Here is a 15,012-nt window from a genome sequence, read left to right on the forward strand (position 1 = left end):
ATGGCGCCGTTGCCGGGGATTGGTTTTCGATTGACAATTCTCAAATTGGAAGCTAACTAGATTGAGCAATTTTCTCTTGCTTTGTTAATTCTGTTCAAGATACTTGTTGAATTTTAATTTCTGCACTTGGTTACATGCTTTCCTTCTTTATGCCTTTAAATTCATGCAACTAACTCACTGACTCACTAACTGTTTGAATTAATTCCTCAATTGAGCTAACCATACTCTTCCATTAACGAAGAGTATTTCACTTGTTTGTGTTTGAGCTGTGTTCTTGTATGACAGGTAGGAGAGGAGAGACATCAACTCCTCCATATACCGAACCAGAGAGGACCCTTCATAGACTTAGAAGGGAAGCAAGAGGGAAGAGAGTAGTGGGAGAAGAGGAATCTGAAGGAGAATCTGAGGACAATTTTGAGGAAGCTTTAGATCTCAACATGGATAGAGAAGTTCACAACCATGAGAGAGCTGATGGAAACGATGCCATCCCTGAGAGGAGGGTTCTTAGTTCATACATAAACCCAACCTCTGGGAATTGTGGTAGTAGCATCCAGAAACCACCCATTCAGGCCAACAATTTTGAGCTCAAGCCACAGCTAATATCACTTGTGGAAAATCATTGTTCCTTTGGAGGAAGTGCTAATGAAGACCCAAACCAACATCTCACAAAATTCCTGAGAATTTGTGACACTGTGAAGTCCAATGGAGTCCAGGAAGATGCCTATAAACTGCTTTTGTTCCCATTTTCACTTAGGGACAAAGCAGCTAAGTGGCTGGAATCATTCCCAAGGGGGAGTCTAACAACATGGGATGAGGTGGAAAGCAAGTTTCTGGCACGTTTCTACCCTCCACAAAAGGTCAATAGGCTTCGATCTGAGGTTCAGACTTTTAGACAACAAGATGGTGAAACTCTCTACGAGGCATGGGAGAGATTCAAGGACTTGACAAGGAAATGCCCACCAAACATGTTCCATGATTGGGTGCAACTGCACATCTTCTATGATGGGCTCTCTTATGAATCAAGGAAGGCTGTAGACCATTCATCAGGAGGTTCATTGAACAGGAAAAAGACTGTGGAAGAAGCCAAAGCTTCAATAATTCTGGGAAGACCCTTCCTAGCTACTGCTGGAGCCATCATAGATGTACAAAAGGGTGAACTCACTCTTAGACTACATGATGAGAAATTGGTGTTTAATGTATTCAAGGCAATGAGCTATCCATCAGAATCACTAAGGGAATGCATGAGGGTTGATGTAGTGGACATTGCAGTACAAGAAACTTTTGAGGAAACAATAAAGGAAGTGGCAGAGGAGGAGTTCACCAAGGATATTGAAGTTAGTGATATCAAGGGTGCTGACACAACCATGCTAAGCATGCCAGAGAAAGTGAAAGAAGAAAAGGAAGCACCAAAACCTGAGCTCAAAGCATTGCCCCTAATCTCAAGTATGCATACTTGGGTAGTGATGAGAGTCACCCTGTTATCATTAGCTCGGCCTTGAGCCAAGAACAGGAAGAAGAATTGATCAAGGTGCTGCAAACTCATCAAGATGCCATTGGATGGACCCTAGCTGATTTGAAGGGGATAAGTTCATCCATATGCATGCATAAAATCTTGTTAGAAGAGGATGCTAGACCTTCCATTCAAGCTCAGAGAAGATTGAATCCCGTCATGAAAGAAGTGGTACAAAAGGAAGTCAGGAAGTTATGGCAGGCAGGGGTAATCTACCCCATTTCTGATAGCCCATGGGTTAGTCCCATCCATGTAGTTCCCAAGAAAGGTGGCATAACTGTGGTGCCAAATGAGAAGAACGAACTCATACCCACAAGAACCGTTACTGGGTGGAGGATGTGCATAGACTACAGGAAGCTCAATGAAGCCACCAGAAAAGATCATTTCCCACTCCCATTCATGGATCAGATGCTTGAAAGGCTTGCCGGACATGCTTACTATTGCTTCTTGGATGGATATTCAGGCTACAACCAAATAGTAGTTGATCCTAGTGATCAAGAGAAAACATCATTTGTTTGTCCATATGGAGTTTTTGCTTATAGACGCATGCCCTTTGGATTGTGCAATGCACCTGCCACTTTCCAAAGATGCATGCTGTCCATCTTTTCGGACATGATTGAAAAATTTATTGAGGTCTTCATGGACGATTTTTCTGTGTTTGGGGATTCTTTTCCCAGCTGCCTACACCACCTTGCCTTGGTGCTTAAGAGGTGCCAAGAGACTAACCTAGTATTAAACTGGGAAAAGTGTCATTTCATGGTCACAGAAGGAATAGTCCTTGGCCACAAAATCTCTAATAGAGGCATGGAGGTGGACAGAGCTAAGGTGGAAATCATTGAAAAACTACCTCCACCAAGTAATGTCAAGGCAGTTAGGAGCTTTTTGGGACACGCTGGTTTTTACAGAAGGTTTATTAGAGACTTTTCTAAAATAGCCAAACCTTTGAGTAACTTGCTTGTCTCTGATACACCCTTTGTATTTGATAAAAATTGCATGCTAGCCTATGAACTTTTGAAGCAAAAACTTTCCTCTGCACCTATCATTGCCCCACCTGATTGGAACTTACCTTTTGAACTGATGTGTGATGCATCAGACCTTGCTATTGGGGCAGTGTTAGGACAAAGGAAAGACAATTTGGTACATGTGATTTATTATGCCAGTAAAGTCTTGAATGCTAACCAAAGGAATTACACAACCACTGAAAAAGAACTCTTGGCAATAGTCTTTGCATTTGAAAAATTTAGATCTTATCTCATTGGATCTAAAGTCATTGTCTTCACTGATCATTCAGCTTTAAAATATTTACTTGCTAAACAAGAATCTAAACCGAGACTTATTAGATGGGTTCTTTTGTTGCAGGAATTTGACATTGAAATCAAAGACAAGAAGGGTGTAGAGAACAAGGTGGCAGATCATTTATCAAGGATACCATGTGAAGAAGGAAGCACACAAAGCACACATGTAAATGAGTGCTTTCCTGATGAACAACTCATGATAATTCACAAAGCACCCTGGTTTGCAGACATAGCAAACTTCAAGGCCACTGGGAGTGTACCTTTGGAAATTAACAAACATCAAAGGAAGAAATTGGTAAATGATGCCAAATACTTCATCTGGGACGAACCATACTTGTTCAAAAAATGTTCCGATGGCATACTCAGAAGATGCATATCCGAGGAAGAAGGAAGGGAAGTTTTATGGGACTGCCATGGCTCCACTTATGGAGGGCACTTTGCAGGAGAAAGAACAGCAGCTAAGGTGTTGCAGTGTGGTTTTTATTGGCCTACTATCTTCAAAGATGCAAAAGAATTAGTGAAGCACTGCCATGAATGCCAGAAAGCTGGGAACCTGCCAAGAAGAAATGAAATGCCACAACAATTCATTCTGGAACTTGAATTGTTTGATGTATGGGGGATAGATTTCATGGGATCCTTTCCCTCCTCATACTCAAATAATTACATTCTTGTGGCAGTAGACTATGTCTCTAAATGGGTTGAAGCAATAGCAACTCCAACCAATGATAATAAGGTAGTCATGAACTTCCTCAGAAAACACATTTTTTGCCGTTTTGGGGTTCCAAGAGCAATCATCAGTGATGGAGGAAGCCACTTTTGCAACAAACCATTAGAGGCATTGCTCCTAAAATATGGAGTCAAACACAGGGTAGCCACACCATACCATCCACAGACAAGTGGGCAAGCCGAAATATCTAACAGAGAACTCAAAAGAATCCTGGAAAAAACTGTGGGAACTTCAAGAAAGGACTGGTCGATTAAGCTAGATGATGCTCTTTGGGCATATAGGACAGCTTTCAAAACACCAATTGGAATGTCTCCTTACCAACTAGTATATGGAAAAGCGTGCCATCTGCCACTGGAGTTGGAGCACAAGGCATACTGGGCCTTGAAACTTCTGAACTTGGACAACAAAGCCGCTGGAGAAAGAAGGATGTTGCAAATTCAAGAGTTGGAAGAATTCAGAGCGGAAGCTTATGAGAATGCCAAAATTTACAAAGAAAGAGCAAAGAAGAAGCATGACAGCAACATAGCCCCAAGGAAATTTGAAGAAGGGCAAAAAGTATTGCTCTACAATTCTAGGCTGAAGCTATTTCCAGGGAAGCTAAAATCAAGGTGGTCTGGACCATTCCTTGTCACCAAGGTCTCCAATTATGGACAAGTAGAAATCATGGAAGAAAAGTCACAACGAACCTTCATTGTTAACGGTCAAAGACTCAAACATTACTTGGGAGATGTGGAGGAGAAGGACAAAGTTAAATATCACCTCAACTGAGGAAGCTGACCGTCAAGCTAATGACGTTAAAGAAGCGCTTGTTGGGAGGCAACCCAACCTGAGGTAATACCTTGTTGCTGTTTCTTTTATTTGTTTCAATAAAAAGGGTAAAGTAGTTTCTGTGCATTGCAAAGAATTAAGTTTGGTGTTTCACACCAAACAATGAATTCATGGATCAATAAGTCAAAGGGGAATGTGTGACTCTAAGTTTGGTGTTCCACCATAAAGATCAACTGAACACAACAACCTTTGAATTATATGAAAGGAACAACTATTCTAAGCAGTCACAGAAATGCTTAAAACCCTTAGTAGCAACATCATTCCAAGATAACTCAAGGATTCAAAGAACAGAGAGAAGTAAGTGGGAGACTAAGTTTGGTGTTCACACACCAATCTAAGAATCCGATACTTACCCACACATAGTTGAGCTAACCACTCAAGTGCTTGAGAAGCAAGCAACTTCATTACTCTTTGCAGGAAAGGAAACAAGAACCTTAAAGCATGAAGCAACATTTAGGAAGAAGAAGGAGAAATCAAATTGTTTCCTGACAACAAAGAGAAAACAAGGAATTTCACAAGGTGGTATTGTTCCTTGCTAATTCTTTAAAAAGGGCAAACAAAAGCATGCGTGTTCTGGTTTAAACTGTAAATGTTGAATCTTTCTGGAATGTGTAGTTTTTTTAGTATGTCTGTTTGTTAATTGCTTTGAATAAAGTGAATGCCTAGATGTTTGGATATAACTTCACCTTCTTAAACAAGTGCGTGCCATGCTTGTTCTGTTTCCAAAAATAAAAGAAAAGTTTGAACAAAAGTAACTTGGCTAAATTAGTGACAAATCAAGTAGAATTAAGTGGTGGTATGCAGGCTTGATTGTTTAGTCAGATCACTAAAATTAGAGTGTAGAATTATCATTTTTTATGTAGAAAGTGAACATTGTCTATGGATCTTGATGAATAAATGTCTTTGGCCATGAAAAAGAAAGAAAAAGAAAAAGAAAAAGCCACGGAAAAAGGCAACCAAAAAGCAAAAAAATTGAGAAAATAAGCTAGGTACCAATGGTTTGAACTTCTGAGACAAATGCCTGTGGTGTTTATGTATTAAGGATATGCTTGGATGAATAGGTTCTGAGGAGTGTTTCAACACTTGGTAACTTGGGTTAACTAACCCGGGATTATCAACCAAAAGTCCATTATCAAGAGCAACCTAAATACAAAACATTTAGTCACAAAAAGAGGTGCTGGGCACCAATGTCTCAAGAAGAAATGTGAACTAAAATGCCTAAAGTGGATATGTGTAGTGCACTGATAAGAAAAAGAAAATGCCAAAGGCTTGTGCAACACATGACACTAAGCAAACAAGGAGCAAAGGAGCTCTAAGAAAAAGAAAAGGAAACAAAGAAGAGAAAAGTGCCAAAGACATAAGAATAACAAGAGGCCATAGCAATGTTTGATGGATGCAATGAAAAAGTGATAATCCTACCTGATAAGTATGAAAAAGTGATGCTGCAACTTTCTGCATAAAACCCTTCTGATGAACTTCAAATGCTTGCTAATATAGCCAATGTAATTGCTTTATGTTTCATACTTTCTTCTCAAATAACTCAGGACTTGCTTAGGGACAAGCAAGTATTAAGTTTGGTGTTGTGATGCCAAGGCATCATAGGCTAGTTTCACTAGCATTTTTCTGTTAGTTTTAGTTGTTTTATGCATTTTCTTGAGCTTAAAGTAACCAAAAATGGTTAAATGAAGAACAAAGTAATGAACCATCCAAACAATATGATTTTGATGCAAATTCCATGAGTTTTAGTTATATTACTTAAATGCTATGAATGGAAGATTTCTCATGAAATTTTGCAAGACTTTGATGCAATTGTTTGGATGATTTCAGGGAAGAAGAGGCTAAGCAAGGAAGCAACAAAATCAATAAAGGAAGCTGGAATATCACATGTGGAGTTTAAGTTCCAGTTTAAGCCTAAACTGGAGCTTAAACGCCAAAATCATGAAGGATAAAGAATGCTGGGATTGAAGTTTAACCTCCAGTTTGACCTCAAACTGGAGGTTAAACGCCAGAATGAAAAGCCTCACTAAAGAAGCATTCCACGTTTAACCTCCAGTTTGACCTCAAACTGGAGGTTAAACGCCAGAATGAGTATGCCACCCAGGGAGGAGTTCCACGTTTAACCTCCAGTTTGACCTCAAACTGGAGGTTAAACGCCAGAACCAGGAAGAGTACCAGGGAGCCATTCCACCTTTAAGCTCCAGTTTGACTCAAACTGGAGCTTAAACGTGTTCGATAGCTTTTCTACTCCAGGGTTGCTCTCTCCATTTCCACGTTTAACCTCCAGTTTGACCTCAAACTGGAGGTTAAACGTGTTCGACACCTCCAGGGCTACCATTCTAAGCTTCCACGTTTAACCTCCAGTTTGACCTCAAACTGGAGGTTAAACGTGTTCGACCTCCAGTATGCCTCCACCCTTTTCCACGTTTAACCTCCAGTTTGACCTCAAACTGGAGGTTAAACGTGTTCGACCTCCAGGGCTGCCCTTCCTATCTCCACGTTTAAGCTTCAGTTTAACCTTAAACTGAAGCTTAAACGTGTTCGACTACATGACTCTCCAGGGCTACCTTCTTCCATTTCCACGTTTAAGCTTCAGTTTAACCTTAAACTGAAGCTTAAACGTGCTTCTACAAAAGGCCTCACTGGAAGTGTCTGGCGTTTAAGCTGCAGTTTAAGCTTAAACTACAACTTAAACGCCACTCTTGGAAAAGGTTTTTGGGCCAAAAATATTGTGATTTAAGTTAGTCTTTGAGCACAAATATTAACTTAAACTTACTTTGGTATGAAACCCAATTGAATATCATGGTTTATGGGATTGGGCCTGAAGGATTGATGAGTTTGAAATCTCAATTTATTGAGTCATGTGTCATTATTTGATTATCACTAAGTTGGCTCAATAAATGTTACAGGATTTGGATCAACAACCTCATCAAGATTATGGATCATAAACCCAAGGCAAAAGGAAAGCAAGGAGAGGCCTCAAAGCCCAAGAAGCACAACTGAAGCTCAATATAGAAAGTGTATAAATAGGATAGAAGTTAAGTTAGAGGGACTTTTACTTTTCACTTTTAGCTAGTTTTCCTTTTCTTTGTAATTGAATTCAGAGCTATGATTCACTAAACCCCCTTTCATTGGGTTAGGGAGCTCTATTGTAATTCAATGAATCAATAATAGTTTATCTTCTTCTTCAATCTTTTCTCTTGAATTTTGTTAGAAAGCTTCTCGATCTAATTCCATTGAGTAGTTGTCTTGGGAAAGAAACTACTCATACTTGGAATCCTTCGGAGCCTTGGGAAAGGAATGGAGGATTCATGCTAGAGAAGCTTTCTCACAGTGGATTGGATTGGGGTTTGGATGGATATTGTGACATGTAATCCTACCAAATTGTGGTTCATGAAATTGTGTGGTATAATCAGTGATCAAGCATCATCTCTTCTTATGAACATTTAAACCAAGGGATTGGGAATTTGTTTGTTTTTAGAGAGCATTGGTGAGCCAAGGAATTGGGATCCAATCATATAAGATTGCCAAGCAAAATTCAATGAACGCATTGGTTGAGGAAGAGATAAACATATTTTGATTCGGAGATCTCAATATCTCCTATAACCCAATGAATTCCCCATTTCTGATTTCCACTTTCTCTTTACATTCTGCAACTCAATTCTTGCAATCACCCCCATTCCCTTTTAATTTCAGCAATTTACATTCTGCTCTTTAATTCATGCAATTTAAGATTCAGCCATTTAATTTTCTTGTCATTTACTTTTCCCGCCAATTTTACATTCCGCAATTCTCATCTCAAATCTTGATTCAGCTCAACTAGAACACACTTCTAATCCGAATTGCTCACTCAACCAATCCTTGTGGGATTCGACCTCACTCTATTGTGAGTTTTTACTTGACGACGATAACCGGTGCACTTGCCGGAAGGAATTTTGCCGATCGTGCAATTTCCTAAATCGTAGCATAACAAGTTTATGTGCATCAAGTTTATGGCGCCGTTGCCGGGGATTGGTTTTCGATTGACAATTCTCAAATTGGAAGCTAACTAGATTGAGCAATTTTCTCTTGCTTTGTTAATTCTGTTCAAGATACTTGTTGAATTTTAATTTCTGCACTTGGTTACATGCTTTCCTTCTTTATGCCTTTAAATTCATGCAACTAACTCACTGACTCACTAACTGTTTGAATTAATTCCTCAATTGAGCTAACCATACTCTTCCATTAACGAAGAGTATTTCACTTGTTTGTGTTTGAGCTGTGTTCTTGTATGACAGGTAGGAGAGGAGAGACATCAACTCCTCCATATACCGAACCAGAGAGGACCCTTCATAGACTTAGAAGGGAAGCAAGAGGGAAGAGAGTAGTGGGAGAAGAGGAATCTGAAGGAGAATCTGAGGACAATTTTGAGGAAGCTTTAGATCTCAACATGGATAGAGAAGTTCACAACCATGAGAGAGCTGATGGAAACGATGCCATCCCTGAGAGGAGGGTTCTTAGTTCATACATAAACCCAACCTCTGGGAATTGTGGTAGTAGCATCCAGAAACCACCCATTCAGGCCAACAATTTTGAGGCAAACGTTGGCGCAAACGTTGGCGCAAACCATGAGGCAAACGTTGGCGCAAACGTTGCCTTCCTCCCTGATTGATTTTTTAGCCAATGTTTGCCTCAACGTTTGAGGCAAACATTGGCGCAAACATTGGCATTTAATAATCATGCTTGCATTTCTTAATTAATGCCAATGCATCACGTTTTTTTATCACTTAGCATAATTGATTAAATGCTTGCATACTTTCATTGGCCGTGGTATTTATTCAATGAATAAGCCAATGATACTAGTTAAGCTAACGTAGCATGCATTCATTTAATTCATTCTTAGTTAAATGCATGCCTTCATGATAATGCATGGCATAAATTTTCAATGCATGCATAAGCATTAATTAGTAATGCCATTAGCGTTCATTCCTTGTGGGCCACGCTTTCCTTGTTTCTTTCTTTTCTTCACCTACAAGTAATCAAAACAACCAATCAAAGTATCACAAAATTCACAAAGCTTAAAATTCATTTAAAAACCAATTAATTTTAGCTTAAACCTCATGACTTTGTGTCAATTAAAGGGTGGTTGATTGATTCAAAGAAACCATGCAATTCCACTCTAAATTACTAACTTTCAATGCAAGAAAGTGCATAAAAGCTAATGAAACAAGTGAAATTAGCTTGAGAAATGGGTATATGAGGACTTGTCATCACAACACCAAACTTAAATCTTGCTTGTCCCCAAGCAAGCACTAAACATAAGAGAAGATAGAATGAAATAGAAAAGCATATATGTCCTTATTAGGCAGATAGTTGAATTTGGTTTATGGGGTTTTATGCAGATCAATAGTAGTTCATTTATTACTCGCTGTCAAAACAAACAATGTCTCCTAAAGGGTTCACCGAGGTTGCTGCTACAATACCTTACTTTTTGTTTATTTCCCTTGTTAGCTTTTTCTTCTTTCTTTTGCATTAGAGCTTATTATTGATTGAAGGCTTGGTGGCAAATGTTGTGTGGCCTTTGGCTTAATTTCACTTAACATTTCTTCACCACAGACACATGGCTCACCTTTTTCTTCCTAGGATCATTGATGCCCAGCATCTCTTTGGATAACTAAATGCTTTGTAACTAGGTTGCTCTTTATTATGGACTTTCAATTGGCCATCCCAAATCAGTTGATCTAAGTGGCCAGGTTTTGAAATACCCCTTAGAATCTACTTGTCCAAGCATATCCTAGTACAAGAACACCACAGGCATGTGTCCTACGGTCCAAGCTATTGGTGTCTAGCCTTATTCTTTGTTTTTCTTGCCACATTGGCTTTTTCTTCTTCCTTTTCTTTCTGTGTTATTTTGTTCTCAAGGGATTTTTATTAATTGAAGGATCATAGCAGCAAACCAGCTTAAGCTTCAAGTAACATGTCATTATGTAGCAATTATTCTATGAACTAACAATTGAATCAAACACATACCACCACCAACTTCTATTCTAACTTATGCAACATTGGATATTTACTTTCTAATTCAAACATTTCTCTTTTATTCAAGCATATGGGAAACAAAACAGAATTCAAAGCTAAGTGATGAATAACAAGCATTATGCAGATCAGCATACTTAACAAACAACTCCACTTGCAACCAGATAAACACTTTAGCAAGATACATAAGGGTTCCCGGATTCAAAACAATTCATAACAGCAAGGATTAAGTTTAGATACAACCTTTGAAGTTGTAGCCCCTTGGTTCTTCCTTCCGTTTTGTTCTTTTTGAGTTATGATGCATAATGTCTTCAAATGGTGGTTAGTTCCCTGCACAATTCTCAAAAGTTGCTTGCTTCTCAAGCCCTTAGGTGATTGGTTAGTATGCATGAATTGAGTGTGGCTTTTGGATTTAATTTGGTGTGGAAACAGCAAACTTAATTCCTTGCCACTGTCTCTAATGCAACAGGTTGTTCACTTATGAATTCTTTTGGCCTTGCTAAAGGTTATAGAACCAAAACTAAAAAGCAATTAAATGGTTGAATAATTTGTCTGATTGCTTGGAGCTAGCATTATGCAGGAGGTGAGAGTATGCTTTTAAATGAGATTTTTGGTGGAACACCAAACTTAGAATCCTTCATTCTCCCTTAAATTGTTTTGGTGTGCAACACCAAACTTAGCTCCTTGCAATACATACTTAATTATTCAACATTTTTATTGAAAAAAACTATGAGAAGAAAACTACCTCAGGTTGGGTTGCCTCCCAACAAGCGCTTCTTTATTGTCATTAGCTTGACATTGATCCCCTTAGGGTGGTTGATGACTGAAATGTCGCAGCTTATCCCCCCCTCACTGTAAGCCTTCTTTGTGTGCCTTGATGCTTAATTTCAATGTGCTCGAGAGAGAGTACTTGGTTAACAGTGTAGTGATCCTCAGTTCCCAACTGTTGATATACTAATTGCACCTTGTCGCCTTTGGAGAATCCTTCAGTTGGGATTTTTTTATTCTTCCACCCTTTGTGAGCCTTCTTCTTGTTTTTCTTCCTTTTTCTTGTTAACCTTTCTTCCTTGACAGTAGCTTTAGTTGTGGCACTTTCCTTCTTGTTTATCTTCCAAATTTCTTTTTGAGTACCTTCTTTTCCTTGCATATGTTCATTCTTCTGCTTTACTGAATTGTTGATTGCTTGCCTTGGGAAACAGTCATTGATTACTTGGCTTCTTTCTTCAGAATTTTGTTGTTCTGGAAACACTTTTAGAGTAATGCTTTCCTCATGCATCCTGAGAGTTAGTTCTCCTTGCTCTACATCTATGATGGCTCTGGCGGTTGCTAAAAATGGCCTTCCCAAGATAATCGAATTGTTTTCTTCTTCTTCTGTTTCCAAGATTACAAAATCCGCAGGATAAATGAACTTGTCAACCTTAACTAAAAGGTTTTCGATCACTCCTTTGGGATGTACTACTGACTGGTCCACCAATTCCAATGACATCTGTATTGGTTTCACCTTCTCTATGCCAAGCTTTTTCACTAAAGAGGATGGAATCAGATTTATGCTTGCTCCTAAATCGCACATCCCCTTGTTGATAAATAGACTTCCAATGGTGCAAGGTAGGAAGAAACTTCCTGGATCTTCCAACTTGGGAGGGAGTCCTTTTCTGATGAGTGCACTGCATTCTTCAGTGAGAAGTACAGTCTCCTTCTCCAGCCAGCTTCTTTTCTTGTTAATGAGTTCCTTCAAGAACTTGGCATATAAGGGCATTTGTTCAAGTGCTTCAGCTAAGGGAATATTGATTTCCAGCTTCTTGAAAGTTTCAAGGAACTTATGAAAGTGTTGGTCCTTAGTTTCTTTGCTGAACCTCTGGGGGTATGGCAGTGGAGGTGTAATACTTTTTCCCACTTGCTGCTGTCCCTGAATCACTTCCTTTGAACTATGTGGCTGGTTGTCTTTCTCTTTGAGCTTCTCTGGGGCATTTCTTCTTGTTGTCCTATCTTCATTGTTAGCTTCCCCTTTCTCTGATGGTTCTTTGTTGCTCTCCACTTATTTCCTTGTAGTGTCATTGTTGCTCATCAATGTTCTCCCACTTCTTAACTGTATTGCCTTGCACTCTTTCTTAGGATTTGGAATGGTGTCACTTGGTACTGAGCTTGAAGGTCTCTCAACAGAAATCTGCTTGGAGATTTGCCCAATCTGCCTCTCTAGGCTTTTCATGGAGGCTTCATGGTTCTTGGTTGTCATTTCTTGGTGTTTCCACATTTTGTCTATCAAGGTTTCCAAGTTAGTGATTCTTTGAGATTCTAGTGATGCTTGTGGTGGGTTGTGAGATGTGGATGGTGGATGGTAGGCATTTTGGTTGGTGGGTTGGTTATTGGATTGATAATGGTTGGGATTGGGGTAGTTGTTTTGAGGTTTTCTGTAAGGATTTTGGTTAGTTTGCTGTTGATTGTGGTTTTGGTTGCGATTGTCTCCCCATCTGAGGTTTGGGTGGTTCTTCCAGGATGGATTGTAGGTATCACCATAAACTTCATTCTGTCCAGAGTTTTGGTTATACATGTACTGCACTTGCTCCTGTTGTTGCTCTTCTTGGCTTTCTTCATTCTGCACACATACAGTTGATGGGTGGCTTGTGTTCACAGCTGCTACTTGAAGGCTGTCAATCTTTTTTTCCATTTGTTCAAACTGTTGTTGAATTTTTTGTTGCATCATCTTGTTTTGAGCCAAAATGGAGTCTACTCCTTCCAATTCTAGTACCCCCTTTCTCTGTGATGGTTGGCGGTTTCTTTGATGAGCAAAGAAATATTGATTGTTGGCCACCATGTCCACAAGATTCTGGGCTTCCTCAGCAGTTTTCATCAGTTGTAATGAACCTCTAGCAGAGTGATCTAATGCCTCTTGAGATTTCAATGTCAGACCTTCATAGAAATTCTGCAGTACGTCCCATTCATTGAACATCTCTGGAGGACACTTTCTGATTAAGGCTTTGTACCTCTCCCATGCTTCATACAAGGATTCGGCATCTAATTGTGTGAATGTCTGCACCTCGGTTTTTAGCCTGATGATCCTTTGGGGTGGATAGAATTTGGCTAGAAATTTAGTCACCAAATCATCCCAACTAGTGATACTTCCTTGGGGAAAAGTATCAAGCCATTGTGCGGCCTTGTCCCTTAATGAGAACGGGAACAGTAGAAGCTTGTAAGTTTCAGGATTCACGCCATTGGATTTGACAGTGTCACAAATCCTTAAGAAGGTAGATAGATGCTGGTTGGGATCTTCCAATGGGCTGCCTCCATAGGAACAATTGTTCTGGACAAGTGTAATGAGTTGTGGTTTTAGCTCGAAGTTGTTTGCATTGACATTAGGAGTTAAGATGCTGCTTCCACAGTGTCTGGGATTTGCAAACGTGTAGGAGGCCAACACTCTCCTCTGTGGTGGATTGGGATTAGATGGATCTCCTTCCATCTCGTGATATTCTTCCTCAGATTCTTCCTCTCCAACAATACCTTTCCCTCTCTCAGCTCTTCTTAATCTCTTGAGAGTTCTCTGGTCAGCTTCGGATAAGATGGGAGTAGCTCTCCCTGTACCTGACATACAAACAAAACAAGAAACACACAACCAGTGATACTTCAATCTATTGCTAGAATGAAGTTTTAGTTAGCTTAAGCAAAAATTCAAACAGTTAGTAGGTTAGTCAAAATCAAAGAAAAAGTGCTTGATCTAAACTACCACCTCACTTAATCATTGTCAAACTATTCAATCCCCAGCAACGGCGCCAAAAATTTGATGTGCGGAAAGCGATCCGACACAAAACTCACCGGCAAGTGTACCGGGTTGCATCAAGTAATAAAACTCACGGGAGTGAGGTCGATCCCACAAGGATTGAAGGATTGAGCAACTTTAGTTTAGTGGTTGAATTAGTCAAGCAAACAAGTGTTGATTGTGTGAAATTGTGTTGACAGGAATTAAATTGCATAGAATGTAAAGGGTAGTGGGTGATTTGCAAAAAATTAAAGGGAACAAAAAAAGAAAAAGAGCTGAATCTTAAAGAACAAGAAATTAAATGGCAGAAACTTAGAACGCAAGAAATGTAAATTGCAGAATCTTAAAGTGCAAGAAATGTAAATTGCTTGAATTATAAAAGGAGTTGGGGATTGGGATTGCAGAAATTAAACAAGGAAAAGTAAAATTCAACAAGTAGAAATATAAAAGATGGATTCAATTAAACCGGATCTCAAATGACAATAGCAGTAAGCTTGGTGTAGCAACGAAACAAGGAAATTGAAATTGAAAGATGTAGATCTCAGGACCCAAAAGACTAGATAACCAAGTCTAGATCTCAATGCCTTCCTAGATCCAAATTTAGAATTCAATTGCAAGAAAAGTAAAGATCAAGCAGTAGAAGAAAGGAATTCAAATATTGATTTCTGAAAAAGTGTAGTAAAGAAAATAGAAAGATCTCAAGGTGAGATTGAGACAGAATTTCCTCAATTCTTCAATACCCAAGACTCAAAATCTCCAAATAGCTCAAAACCCAAAAGCTCTCTACTGTGAATACTATGAAAATTCTTAAAGAAAACTCTAAAAGAAAAAAAAGCTCTCTAAAACATCAAATCCTAAGCTATTTATACACTTTCTTCAAATGATCATT

At 39.2% G+C, this 15,012-nt stretch overlaps 1 non-coding gene across 1 annotated transcript; it reads right to left on the reverse strand.

The window, feature by feature from the left end:
• Nucleotides 1-863: 863 nt before the first annotated feature.
• On the reverse strand, nt 864-967 carry LOC112781857 (small nucleolar RNA R71). The gene has a single exon (XR_003192610.1). It is a non-coding gene; the product is annotated as a small nucleolar RNA R71 (small nucleolar RNA).
• Between the last annotated feature and the right edge of the window lie 14,045 nt (nt 968-15,012).

The sequence above is a fragment of the Arachis hypogaea genome, chromosome 19 (assembly GCF_003086295.3).
Source record: "Arachis hypogaea cultivar Tifrunner chromosome 19, arahy.Tifrunner.gnm2.J5K5, whole genome shotgun sequence".
Lineage (NCBI taxonomy): Eukaryota > Viridiplantae > Streptophyta > Magnoliopsida > Fabales > Fabaceae > Arachis > Arachis hypogaea.